Source organism: Delphinus delphis, chromosome 18, assembly GCF_949987515.2.
Source record: "Delphinus delphis chromosome 18, mDelDel1.2, whole genome shotgun sequence".
NCBI classification, from domain to species: Eukaryota; Metazoa; Chordata; class Mammalia; order Artiodactyla; family Delphinidae; genus Delphinus; species Delphinus delphis.
In genome coordinates, this window is record NC_082700.1 from 12,943,411 (window position 1) to 12,957,967 (window position 14,557).

The following is a 14,557-nucleotide window of genomic DNA, read 5'->3' on the forward strand; positions in this document are numbered from 1 at the left end:
GGTTTCGTCCATGTTTAAGCCTAAACAGCCCCTCCTCTAATAAGTTAACATGGACCTAAGGTGCTTCTCTTGTTCACGAGTGAGATTAAAATTTTAACTTCAGAAATCATTAAGTATAAAAATGCATGGTAAAAGTCAAGTGTTACCACTTTTAAAAAAAAGAAAGAAGAAAAAGAACAAATTGTAAATCTGCTAGAAGGAAAAAATGGAAGAAAACAAGGAAAAAACTCACTCAACCTTAAAATAGTAAAGAGATAAGAGAATTAGTTTTATCTATATAGAATGAATTGGAGGGGACTAGTAAGAAAAGAAATATGAGGTGACAAGCAGGCAAATTCATTTAGTAAACTGTCACTTAATAGTAATTATGTTTTTAAACTACAGCAGGAATTTAGATAAAAATACTTCTGGTAGTAGACAAAATACATCTTGTTCTTTGGAATTATTTCACATAATTTGTTTACAAATAACACACAAATAAAGATTCAGACAGATTATACTCAGCTTACAAATTATACAGAGATCAACTCGTGAACTGTTTCCCATGCTTTGTGCCAGGTGTTTTAACCACTGTTTCTCTAATACAGATACGCTGAATAGCACTTTATGGAGCTACCATGATAAGAAGGGACAGAGAAGCCTAAATTTTGTTGTGTGTGTGTGTTTGATAAAAGAGGGTGACTTAAATGATATCCATTTATTCTTTATTTTGACAGAGCAGCACTATAATGAAATAATTTTAGAAGAAACGTTAACCATTACTGCTAGAAGATTTTTTCCAAAAAATGTAAAGAGTTAAAACTCAATAAAATATAGTCCATGTAGCAAAAGAGACTGCAAAGAAAATATCAAGGAAAACAGATGAGGTCCTAAAACATGGATAACTACTGTGATATAATTTTAAATATAAAATATGGGCTATATAAAATTACCAGAATATTTCTTCACATTTCTATGGTGGCATTACAGTGAGTTTTACTTCTTCTTTACACTTACTTGTATTTTATGCATTTTTTAAACTTTTAAAAAACTGAGATATAATTGAGAAATTATCACCATGATAAGACTAATTAATAATCATCATCACACATAATTACAAAATATTTTCTTTATACATTTTTTATAATAAGCAAAGGTTATTATCAGGAAGAAAATCATAAAATACCTGGCCTTTAACTCCAACAAAATAATTAGATTTAGAATGTTTATTAAGTGAGTAAATTTTATTTTGCTAAAAGGCCAGTATTACTTTCCTTACAACACAAAAATAATGGCAAATGGCAAATACAATTGATGTGGAGCCGTGCAGTTTAATCCCTGTGTTTTTGGTAAGTTGTGACATATCCACTGTAAGTTAAGTTTGGCCCTTCTGAAGGAGTAAAATACATTAGATGGGTCATAACAGCATTGCTCTTGGCACATGAACAGTGGAGAGTGAAAATCAAACAAGACCTTCCAAGTAGTTCTGCTTTTTTACAAAAATACATTTTGTAATGGTTTATTTCCACTTCAATGGAACATACAAATCACGTCTTAAAAGAAAGAGAAAAAAAAAGTCAAATGCTTGGAAAGGCAATTGTGTTAGATGAAGAGAATTGAATCCTCTGCAGATTTTAGAGCATCTTTTAAGTTGGCCTTTTACAATCAGTTTTTGAGAATATTTTTCAGGAAGATGGAGGGGAAGCCTTGCTTTGGTGCGGTGGGGCTGGTGCAAGTCTTGGTACTCTGGCGGCTGGGCTAATCCAGGAGTCAAGCACGAAGATCCTGTTTGCTCACAGAGTAGCTTGTTCTCCTCTGACACGTCCTTGCCCTTTGAGGAACAGAAGGGAGTAACATGTTTTACCATAATTCCTGGAATCTCTCTGCCTAATGCCTGGGTATCACCATTTCTCAGGCCTCTGAGCAGATGCTGTGTAGCACCTATTAGGAGCATGGTATTGAACTTTCTGCTGCCTAAGGCATTATCAAGGAGTCAGCATCTTTGATTTTCTGTTTTCCTTCTGAACAGTTGGCATAAACATGAGAATAAGCCACAATGTCACTTTGTGCAGCAACAATGACCTTACTCTCAACTTGTCTGCATAACCACGCAAATGCAACTCCTATAATATACATATTTGAAAAGCCATAATGAGTCTCATGTGATCTGGACCTGCTTCCCATGAAGCAAATCACTGGAGATATGCAGTGAGGGATGTGTGGGAGAAAATGCTTCTCCAAGTCCCTAAGAATTGAGACAAAGTATTCTGAATTCCATGAACTAAATAAAGTCTTTGGATGTAGCACCAAGTGGTAAATCTGTGTGAGCCCCTGAAAATCTTCTTTTGATTAATATCCCCCTTTGGGCCTCGGCCGTGACTCCGGCAGTTCTGTCCCTCCTGCATCATCTCATAAAGAGCCAGCATATTTTAGGTTTATATCAGTGCCTTGCACATACACTACCCAAGTAATGTGTTCTTAATTCATAGATGTGGCTCTGACAAGTATCAAAGCTTCACACTTTGTTTTAGCTACATCTAATTCAGCATATTTTTTCATAGTTTTCCTGTGACTTGACTTTGCCAAGTTTGGAGGGTGTATTGAGTGTGGCCTCTGTGGATAGATTAGATAACTGTTAGATCCCTCCCAGCCCCGAGGTTCCATAATTCTATGGCTTGATACTTAACCCACAAATCCCTTAAAATATATTTCAATTGTTTCCTCTTTCTTCCTTAACTTTCCCCTACTCATCAGTAAATATTTAAGAAATAAATATCATGAAATTTTGCTGTATGTAATAGAGAACCAAAATAACAGTGCTTTAAGTAGATAGAAATAAATTTTTTTTCACGTGGAAGTTAGGATTTAGAGTTCAGGACTGGCGAGGTGGATCAGTTGCTGTCTGGGACTCAGGCTACTTTGAGATTTCCACAACATCATTCCTAGGGAATAATCTTCACTCTTGTGGTCTCAGTGGTACCTCCAGCCACCACATCCATGTTTTAAGCAGAGTGGAGGAAAGGCAGAAGTAGCCTGCACTTGCCTTTAAGGTATGTGTTGGAACTTACTTACATCATTTCCCTAACATCCTATTGATCAGAACTTTCCACAGGGTCACAGCTAGCTGCAAAGAAGGCTGGAAATGTTATCAACTTCCCTCCCCTCTCCCTGCCCTTCTGCTCCCCAAGTAGACATGTGCTCAGCTTTAACTGAGGATTTCTGTTATTGTTGGCAGAAAGTTAGAAAGCTTATTAAAATATACATAGCACAGTCAGGCACTATACACACATACACACACACACACACACACACACACACACACACACATGAGTTTTCATAAAATCTCATTATTTTGAACTCTTTAGCATAGGGAAGAAGATGTATTTTCCAGAAGCCAATTAAAATTTGATTCAATAACAATCAATTGCATACCTCTTTTGAACCGCAAGTTAACCTAGTGTGTAAGCGCATTAGCTTATGCCTTAGATGGCTATAGTGTTGTCAGTTACCCCTGTGTGATATGAGCAAGTTAATCTCTGGAATTCTCCATTTCCTTACCTGAAAATGGGTATAATATATATATCTCACAGTACTGTCACATTTAAATGATATAATTTATATAAATCTCTTAAAATAGTGTTGGATACATAGCAAGTACTCAATAACATTAGTTTAAATTTTTTTTAAAAATTCTTAAGTACTGTGACAATAAAATTTACATGAGTCACATTCTCTCCACTAAATGACTTTATGGCAGGGCAGATGTCCTATGGAGAAGAAAAGAGTGAAAGCAAGAGGCAAGAAACTTTTGTAATTCTTATCTGATTGTATGAGCTTGAGCAAGTTACTTCTCTTAAGTCTGAATTTATTCATTTGAAAAAATGGCAACATTTATAACGTGTCAGTTTCTTGAGTATGACAAAGTACATGATATACTTTGAAAACTCTGTTCTAAGCTTAATAGTAATATAATAGCTGGTATTAACTAGAATTAATTCACCCCAAATTTGTGCTGAGATTTATACACATATTATCTCATTTAACGTGTATAAGAATCCTGTAACGGGGTATTATTAATTCCATTTTAGAATGAGAAGAAGGAGCCTTAAACTTCCAAGATCACACAACAATTTGTTGGAGGACCTAAGAATTCAAACCCAAGTATGCTTATCTCTAAAGCCAATATTGTAAAATACATTCTATGGTGCTCCTAACAATGGAGTGGTTCAGTACACGGGAAAATGTGTTGGGAACAGTGGATGGTTTAATTTAACCAGATCGTAGTGAATATAGGGGACTCATGGAAGTCAAGACTGGAGGGTAGGCTGGAGACACTATTTGGAGAGCTTTCAGTGTAACAGTGATGATTCAATACTTAACTGAGAAAGAAATGAGGAACTATGGAGTGTTTTTTTGAATATACAAGCTGTGGCTTAGAAAGAGTGGAATAGATGAATTAAAGAAGGAAGAAAGATGAAAAAAAAAGCAGAGAGATGACTAAGAGGCTATTTTAATGTTCCGCTGTGCACAAGATCTAGGGCACTGGTCGTGGGAATACATAGTGAGTCTGTGTCTAGGAATGTTGAAGTCCTCACGTATCATTTATTAAGCAGTGTGTTCAGTAGGAAGTCATTATTGTGCCATCTTAAGGCAACCCTCCCATATTCGCAGGAGGGCAGCAAAGTTATACCACAATCAGAATTCTGGGTTTGCAACAGGTCTACCTGAGCCATACCTTTGCCATATTTTCCCTGCTTGTAACTTACCTCTTGTTTTCTCTGGTTTGCTTCAAATCTGTCTCTGACTTTGGCACCTTTAGTTTTCCTGGCCTTTGACCTGTGTGTTGTAAAGTGTAGGTATTACTATTATTCAGATATGGTGAGGTCAACAGATAAGGAAAGGATTGCCATTGAAAAGATTTTGTTACTCATGGTATCCAAGTGAAGGGAGCACATCACACCATGCAGGAAGCACCAGAGTTAGGAGGCAGAGAGAGTGAGGGGGAAATGTGAGCAAGAGCCTTTACTGTGAGGGACTTCCCTGGCAGTTCAGTGGTTAAGCCTCCATGCTCCTAATGCAAGGGAGCATGGGTTCCATCCCTGGTCGGGGAACTATGATCCCACATGCTGCACGGTGTAGCCCCCAAAAAAGAGCCTTTACTGTGGTTTCCACAGGCAAGACAGGACAAGCAGATTTAGGTTTGGCTAATTTGAATAATTTCAGTGGGCTCTGGGGTGTCGGGGCTATCTCTAGTTGTCTGGTACCTGGCCCTAGGGTAATTAGCACAGAGGAATAATGGCCCAGGGTGTGAGAGCTCTATAAAGGAGGTTGTTGGGGTGTGAGTTCTGGATACATTGGTTTGCACAGGAAAGGTGGACTTTCAGGCCATTCCTTTACTATTTTAAGAGTTGGCTAAAGGGAGGGATAGTCCCTACAAGGTCTCTAAAACCCCAAGATGTCAAAGCATCAAATGCAGAAACTAGAAAGTGTGGTTATTACACTCTGACCCACTGCTTTTCCTCCTAGCTCATAATAGATCTTTTTACCCTTCCCCCTTTATTTTTAATTAATTTATTTTTTTGCGGTACACGGGTCTCTCACTGTTGTGGCCTCTCACGTTGCGGAGCACAGGCCCGGGACGCACAGGCCCAGCGGCCATGGCTTATGGGCCCAGCTGCTCCGCAGCATGTGGGATCCTCCCAGACCGGGGCACGAACCCTTGTCCCCTGCATCGGCAGGCAGACTCTCAACCACTGCACCACCAGGGAAGCCCCACCCTTTATTTTTTATTTTAATTTTTTAAACATTTATTTATTTATTTATTTATCTTTAGGCTGCATTGGGTCTTAGTTGCGGCACATGGGATCTTTTGTTGCAGCACTCAGGCTGTTCATTGTGGTGCATGGGCTTCTCTCTAGTTGTGGTGCATGGGCTCATTAGTTGTGGCAAGTGGGCTCCAGGGCACAAGGGCTCTGTAGTTGTGGCACTAGAGTTCCAGAGCGTGTGGGCTCTGTAGTTGTAGCATGTGGGCTCTCTAGTTGCCGTGCACGGGCTTAGTTGTCCGGCGGAATGTGGGATCTTAGTTCCCCGGCCAGGGATCAAACTGGCGTCCCCTGCATTGCAAGACCAATTCTTAACCTTCTTGACTCAGCAAAGTCAGACGTACTAACTAGTATTTTTTGAGATTTCTGGCTTAGTGAAAGGCATATATTAACGGACAGGAGGAAGTGGGGAAAGTAGTTCCAGTGAGCAAGGTCCCAGACTAGCATAATGGCTAAACACTTATGTCTACAGTGATGAAGACAGTGAGAAGTAGAATTCAGATGTATTCAAAATGTTGAGTCACAATCTGTATGATCTGTGGCACTGGTTAGTAGTTAACATACAGAATTGGTGTATGTTATATACAATCCTTTATTCAGGAAAGTAATGCTACGTTAGAAATCGGGAGGAATACAGTCTGTTCTCTACGTTGACACTATATGACTCTGAGTAAGTCACTTTGCTTCAGTGGCTTTCAGTTTTCTCTTTTATAAAGAAGGGATTGGATTAGGTGAGCTGTGGGGTCCTGCTAGCTTCAGCATTCCATATGTTAATGCTAACACAAAAATAAAATTATTAAATACATATGGTACAGTATTTATAGGGATTTCTTTTCATTTTTAACTTGATATGCTAACCAGACAGACTCTTTTAGTTTTCAGCTCAAAATATTCTATTACATCCCTCATCCTTCCCTACAAAAGAAGTGCAATGTTAGGGAATTTATTACATATAACATAACATGTGTTTATGGTTCCGTATGAGAGAACCCACTGTTTTTTCCCCCCAGTTTGGGTAAAAAACAGCAGCTTAATCAGTGATTATGAATGCCGAGCCCAGCTTTCCATTTACAAACAGTGAGGCTGAAAGCTATAAACATTCTGACTTCTGCCTGGGGAAGAGTTGAGTGTTCCAGCAAACATACATTACACTGGAAAATCCAGGATTCACTTTTAGTGTCCCCATAACATGCTGTTTCCATAAGTACACCCCAAGTTCGCAGAACATCCTCAGGATTTGGGGTGGCACTTTTCCTCACAGGATTCACATTGCATCCGTAGAACTGGGCACACTGAAATCAAGTTCTAAGAACTTATTTGACATTCTCTCCTCTTTTTTTGGTTGAAACGAGGTGGGAAAATCAGTCTATTGACTTGTAAAACCTAAGATGTTGATCTTTATTTAAAATTTTTGTTTTTATAAAGCATTTGACACATGTATTTACATCTTGAGTGAGGAAAGAGAGGGCTGCTTATTTTCACTGGCTGAGTAGCAATCTTTAAATTCATATTATAATTTCAATGGTCAAAACAGGGGAAGGCAAGTGGTTGTTTGTGAATGGTGGTAATGAGGAGAAGTAGAAGGAGGGAAGAAGGGAGCCTAATTGAATTCTCAAGTACTACTTATTTGGTAATGTTTTCTTAACTTCGATTATAGGAAAGCTCAATAATATTGTTCTTTTACTTGTAAATTGTTAAGAGAATGCCTTGAAGGTCAAGTGTTCAGAAATGCAAAGTAACAGATTTTAATGATAGACTTATCTGTATGAACAGTATGGTCCCATGTTTCTCAGCACCTCTAGGTCAGGGGTGAAGTTCCAAGGATTTTTTGAAGATAAAGAATAAACATGCCCATTTCCCCAGAACATCAGTTTTTACTTGTTTATTAAAATAAATGTTATGAAAATGAAAGTGTCTATATTTAAAGTAAAACAAAAAATTGAATAAAATTTCCACTAATGAGAGGCCTTTCTGGTTACACTCCCTCATCTGAGGGTGATTAGAGTCCAGTCATGCCTGGGTATCTGTGGGGGATTGCTTCCAGGACCCCCATGAACACCAAAATCCATTGATGCTCAAGTCCCTTATATAAAATGGTGTAGCATTTGCATATAACTTACACACACCTTCCTGTATACTTTAAATCATCTCTAGATTTCTTATAATACTTAATACAATGTAAATTCTGTGTGAATAGTTTTAATTACAACATAAATGCTATTTAAATAACTGCAGGCACACAGCAAATTCAAGTTTTGCTTTATGGAACTTTCTGGAATTTTTTTGCCCAAGTATTTTTGATCTGGGGTTGATTGACTCCAAGGATATGGAACCTGCAGATAGAGAGGGCCTACTGTATTTATTCTTCTCTGTTGATAGTGTAAGAGTCACCAATCTAGACTATCCCTTTTACTTTAGAGTTTAGGAAACTGTGCCACAGAGATGTTAAGTTGCCATGGCAACCCAGATCTGCAAATTCTGATACTATTCATTCATTTGCTCAATAAATATTAAGCGTCCACTCACTATGTTCAAGGTACTCTTATTTGGTTTTGCTGTCAGACAGGCTCTACCCTCCTGATACCATGATGACAGAACCATGCTCCAGACCTTATAATATCTCGTTTTCATATCTAATATGAGAAAGAAAAATCTGTTTTCCACAAATAACAGGAGGATTTTATTGCATTGCATCAGGCCTGATTGGTTCATGTGCTTATTACAAAACCAGTCACTTTCTGGGGGATTGTAATGCTTTCATTGGCTTATGCCAGGTCAAATGTTGCATCTCTTCCTGGTAGGGGGGAACTCATTCAAAACGCCTAGTCAGAAAATAGAGGACAGATTGGTTGCCCTGAAGGAAAAATGGGTTTTGATTATGAAGGGAAGAGTGACTAGATTCTAGGTGTCAAAAATACGAGGGGTGCAACAATAATACTCCTATAACAATAATGCTGATGATTACTTTTATAATTTAAAGAGTTTAGTTTTTCATACTACTATGGCAGAGGTTGTAAGGCAGGCTTTGGGCCAAATTTAGCCTGCATAGTGTTCTTAAAAATAAGTTTGAGTGGCTTTAGAGGAAGCATGCTTCCATGATTCACTCATTGCAGTCTTTTGCTTCATTCACACATATTACTTATGACCTATGACTCCATTAAAGAGGGACTCTAGGGACTCTTAAAGATCATAATTAACTAATAATTATTTTAAGAATGGGTATCATCCTATATAAATAAACATGATACTTTCTGTTACCTTAAGTGAGTTGCTAATAACCTCTTGCCTTTCCATGACATTTTATGTATCATTATTTTGAAATTTAGCACAAGTTAGCAAATGGATCCACGAGAAAGGCCCAAATTTTGTACCAGCCTCATCACCCATATGTTCACTCCTCATAATTTTGACACTTTTTTAAGCAGTCTGTCCCTTTCTGCCACTTCTCATTAACTTTGAGTAAACAGAGACTGTGCCTGGAATAGCTCACAGGTAGGGTCTTTCTCCAAGCAATATTATTCAGTGTCACACAGAATATAAGCCTAGTAGAATGTGAACTCCATGTGAGCAGGAACTTTCTTCTGTACACCATTCACTCTTCAGCTCCTGGAATAGGATCAGGCATAAAGCAAGTACTCATTATTTACTAAGGTGAATGAATAAGGGACATGTACCTAGTATATGAGGCCAGAGTAAATAATGTGGAGATAGTTGTCTGTCTTTCTTTGTTTTATCTTCTCAATGTAAGAACTTGGCATTGTTGTCTTCCTTGTTTATTTTCCTCTCCTGCTAGCAGGAGTCTTAGAAAGAACTAACTTCTGTTCTTGTACCATACCAGTGATTTCCAGTGTACACTTGGGCCAGTCTGGGTTAGTCTGGGGAAGGTGAGTGTCATCAAAGAGAACTGTGTTGATGCCGAAGGATACTGTACCACACTGCAGTCATAAGTTTTATGGCAAAATTCTGATATTATGGGGTGCACTAAGACCAAGACCAGAGGAAGTGGTCTCTTGTACATATTTACAGTTGCCTATGTGTTGAATAATTTCACCCTATGTAAAAAAGGATATGTGTTTATGAAGCTGGGACTTATATACTAGAAGCTGGACTTCCAGGTAAAGACCTTATTATTTCAAACACTTCATTTCCATCTGTATAATCCTGGTGTGGATTTGGGGGTTCAGAAGCTTACTGTCTTCTCTATCTCGGACAGTGTGACTGGTCTCTCTGCCCTGTACCCTGCTGGTGCTCTCTTTGTTTTGTAACTTTTAAATCAGTAAATTCTGTCCAAGTTAACAAAGCTGTGCTATGTTGGGTGGTTCCATCAAGCCAAGCCTAAAATTGACATTTAATGCAGTGGTTATATAGTCTGGCTATGTTGATCAGCTTAGATGGTGATAAGCTTCTTCCTTTTTATGTTCAAGCAACATGAGAAGGACTTAAATAATATAATGGTTGATGTAGACTGAAATCAGAAATACTTTGAATGAGTATCTCCTTTATAGACAAAGGAATCAAAGTTAAGTGACAGAAGAAGTTCAAACTGGCCATTCTAATTCTCTAATATAGTAATATACTGAATAAAGTAGAAAATTCATATATACTTTAAATATGATGAGACAATCATTCACTTTTAGTTTGGCAATTAACACAAAGTTACTGCTCATAGAAAATACATTTTCTACTAAAGATACTATAATGATTTTTATATTTTAATGGTAATCTTGAGAAAAAAAGGATATGTCTTTTAGTTTGTTTATAACCACAATATCCAAGTAATGATACTTTAAGGGAAACAAAGACAAAGATAGTTGACCACAGAATTGAATACAGAATTCCTTTCTGATAAAACAAAGCCACTTTTTTGGATTAGTGGGAAAAGAAGTAACAGAACAGTCTGTGTCTCTGGCTATTATATTCTTTCAATTTAAACATTCAGTGACTTCCTGCTCCAATGAAGGTACTAACAAACACCATGTTGAGGTTAGTTGTACAGTGAATCAAACTCTAAAGAAACCAAGAAGAAGGGGACTGTTTTGATGAATCATGTGTGGATATAAAATATGGTATAAAAATAGCTTTTAAGAAAAATATTTGATAAATATAGCAGATGTTTATAAAACTGAGTTTTTAATATACTTTCAAACTAAAGCACACTTTTATTTCTTTCTATAAAACAAAGTCTTCGCCTCCAAGTTGAAACTATAATTATGTATTTACAAGGAGGAAATACAATCCAGGTTTCTGAATAATGTGATTTTTAAATCCAATTTACAGAAATGAGTATGACTACCAATTAACAATTGACTGAGCTCCCACTAAGTGCAAAGAAATGACCTAGATTTCTGGGCATCTTTTGTTGGTTGTTATCTCCAAAAGAAGTATTCCCCTCTAGTTTAAAAAGTTATCAAAGAATGGAAACAAATGGGGTCACTTCTGTGCCGAGCCACCTCTAACTTCAGCATCTGAGTTTGCTTTCAAGCTCATCATGTGTTCTGCCAGCAGTGGGTTGGGTGGGGAGTGAGGAAGGGCTGTGGGTTGTGGGGACTATGGAGATTGTGGGAAGATAAATGCACAGAAAGGCAAGAAAGAGTTCCACAAAATTAGAGACGGCAATGACATGGGTTGGTAAAATGGGAGATCTCTCCTGGCATGTGTGTTTTCTTCCACCATGCCTTGGTCTGAGCTTTGCACTCTCATCATTCCCACACAGCATTGGATGCCTGGCCCTCACTTTAAGAAAAGTCCTGATTCAAGGGAAATTCTAGATGAGCTTTGATGTTCTGAGTACATGGCTGATACTTTTTGTCCTACTGTCCTTCCCTTCATGTTGAGTATTTCCTCTGCATGTAGGTGTGGTTGAGAAGCGAGATGTCCAACAAGACACCAAATGTGTGCGGCTGAGAATGCTACTTTGTTCAGGGCTGGTTTTAGGTAGTGCCTTTTCAACTTGGTGTATAAAGACATTTAACAATTTGACAAAAAGTGAGAAGTTTTGTCAATACTTTTACTGTTTTCAAATATCTAATTGTGGTTCATTTATAGACCAAATACCTGCCTGGTGGGCTCTATTTGCTCCCTGTCCTTTCATATGTTTTGGAGTAATTCAATATATGTAATTTTAAACTCACTATTGCCTCTTAAGTCTTTACCTTCATCATTCAGTGTAGAATAGATACTCTCCAACTTCACCATTCCCATCCAAGTAATGTAAGCACTTGTAAATATTGCTTGTAAGAAAAAATTAAAAATTTTAGACCCATTCCATTTGCTCAACTTGACTTGCGTTTAACTCTAGCCTAAGATAGAAACCAGGTCCTCAAGGGCTAGTATCTTTTGCAGTTGTTGATATCTATGCCTCAAATTTGATTGTGGACCAAGAGAGTCAGATAAATTTGGATGTTAGTAATGGGAAAATTTGAGGGTAGCATTCATTGAACATTCTCAGCACAGCATAATCAGGGAAGAAATCCCTTCGTTTTCTTGGGGGAATTTCTCAGCTTCCTTTCCCAGTTCACAGAGTTATGAGTCAAAGCATAAAAGAATATTCTAACTTGGCTCCATCTGTGGCCCTTGCCTATGTTCCCAGCTTTCTCACTGAAATTAAGATGTCATTCTAAGAATTATGTTTGTTGCAGATTATTTTTCTCTCACCAAGAACTACGCATAAGCCCTCTATTTTAGTTGTGCCATCTGTATTTTCCTCTCAATATCATCAGTTTCTGATAATGCCCAATTGCATACAAGTTACTGTTTGATTGAGGATACAGTGGTTTTTGCATGAGTGGCAGAATTACAGTTCTGTGTAGCATTCAGCTCAAGCTGCATTTCCTCCTAGAAACTTTGGCCAGCACAGAGAGCTATTCTTTTGATGCAATTAATACACATATCAAAAAAAGGGAACATTTTATTCTGAACACACCCAAATATTACTACATAGCCCATTACTTAAAATAGTACTAATAAAATAATTTAAGCCAAAACATCATTAATAAAGCAATGTATTTTAGAAGAACAAAGAAACAAGAGATGATTTCAATTGAGAAGTCTTCATTGAAAGATAGGATTTTTAACAGGGCATTGAAAAAAAATAGCATTTTACCAGAAAGAGAAGAAGTAGAAGAAACTTCTGGACATAGTGCATAAAGATATATGACGTTTTAGGGAATTGGGGAAACTACAGAGAGCCTGAGCTTACATCAATGATAGAGAGTGGTATGGTTATAATGGGAGAGGAAGGCCAGAGCAAAATCTCTGTGGAAGATTTTGAATGCCATGCTACAGAGTTTGAAACTTAGACAATGGAAAAAATCTTGAAGATTTTGTTAACAGAGAGTGACAATTTTTTTGTTTTTGGTAAATAACTTTGCTGAAAACAGGTGACACATTCAAATCAGGTAATTGAAGAAAAGTTTAATACAGTGATTCTGTAAAAGATGTTGGCAGAATTTATGAAAATCAAAAGAAATACAGCCTCTAGGACTTGAAACTGGGGTTAAGGTCAGGGTTTTACCCTCCACAGCTCTAAATGATACAATCTGGAGAGAGAGGTATATAGAGAGGGCCACCTGATGGAATCAAAGACATCAGGCCAATGAAAAATCTGGGTTCACTCTCCACCTATTCTTTGAACTCCTACCAGCATTTCCCATTGGTCAAAACCAACAGAAAGCTAAAGGACAAGAACTCTCGTTGATGTATTCCACATACTTCAGCTTCCAGGGGGACAGATCAATGTGGAAAAGGGTGAAGAGTAGATTTGAAGTGACAAATGGGAGAGAATCAGCAGAGCTGCAATTTGAAAAGTACTTTGGGATGGCAAGAGAATGAGGAGGGCAGTCAAGGAAATGAAAGAAATTATTGTAGTAGTCCAGGCAGAGATCCTGAGTCTGACACAGAGCAGCATTAGTAACAATGGAAGAGACGAGAAGGGCAGGATAGATGGTATATGGAGATAAACTTACCAAGACTTAACAGTGGTTTGTATGTAGGAGGGGAAAGAGAGGAACAGAACAAAGATGACTGGTGTATACTCTTTCATTTCCCCAAAATACAGGTTACAGAAGAAAGGATTGGGGACAAAAATGAGTTTAAGTGGGGGGTCAGTGAAAATTGAACATTTGTCTCTGGGCTTGGGAAAAGAGATCAGAGCTGGAGAAGTATACTTAAGCATAATTTACTCCAGAGTTGACAGCTGAACTATGTGAATATTGTCCAGGGAGATAACTTAGAAATGTGAATCAGGCCAAGCATCGGACATCGGGGAATGCCAGCATGTAAGGGGGCAGTAATATGAATTGGTTGAGGAAGCCAACAAACAGTCATCAGAAAGTATGGGAGCAAAGCAGGCAGATACCGAGGCAGGAGCCAAGGGGTGACAAAAATTTCAACGATGAAAAGTCATAACTTTTATACATGCTTTGTAGTTAGAGAAGGCTTGGGGAGAAGGTTCAACCTTGTTTTCTTCAGTGTAGAATTCTGGATGACTTTGCTAGTTATGATTATGTGATATTTCTCTTTGGAGAGTAGGCAATAATTTAATTTCTTGAATAAGTTTCTATTGAGCATGTACTTTGCATTGAGCTCTGAGATAAGCAATACTGAGGATACAGAATTGATATGAAATATACTGTTGCTCTCCAGGGACTTGTAATCTTGTTGAAATAGCACAAGGCAATATATATACATATATATATATGTATATATATATATATATATATATATATATATATATATATAGTATAATATAAGGCTAA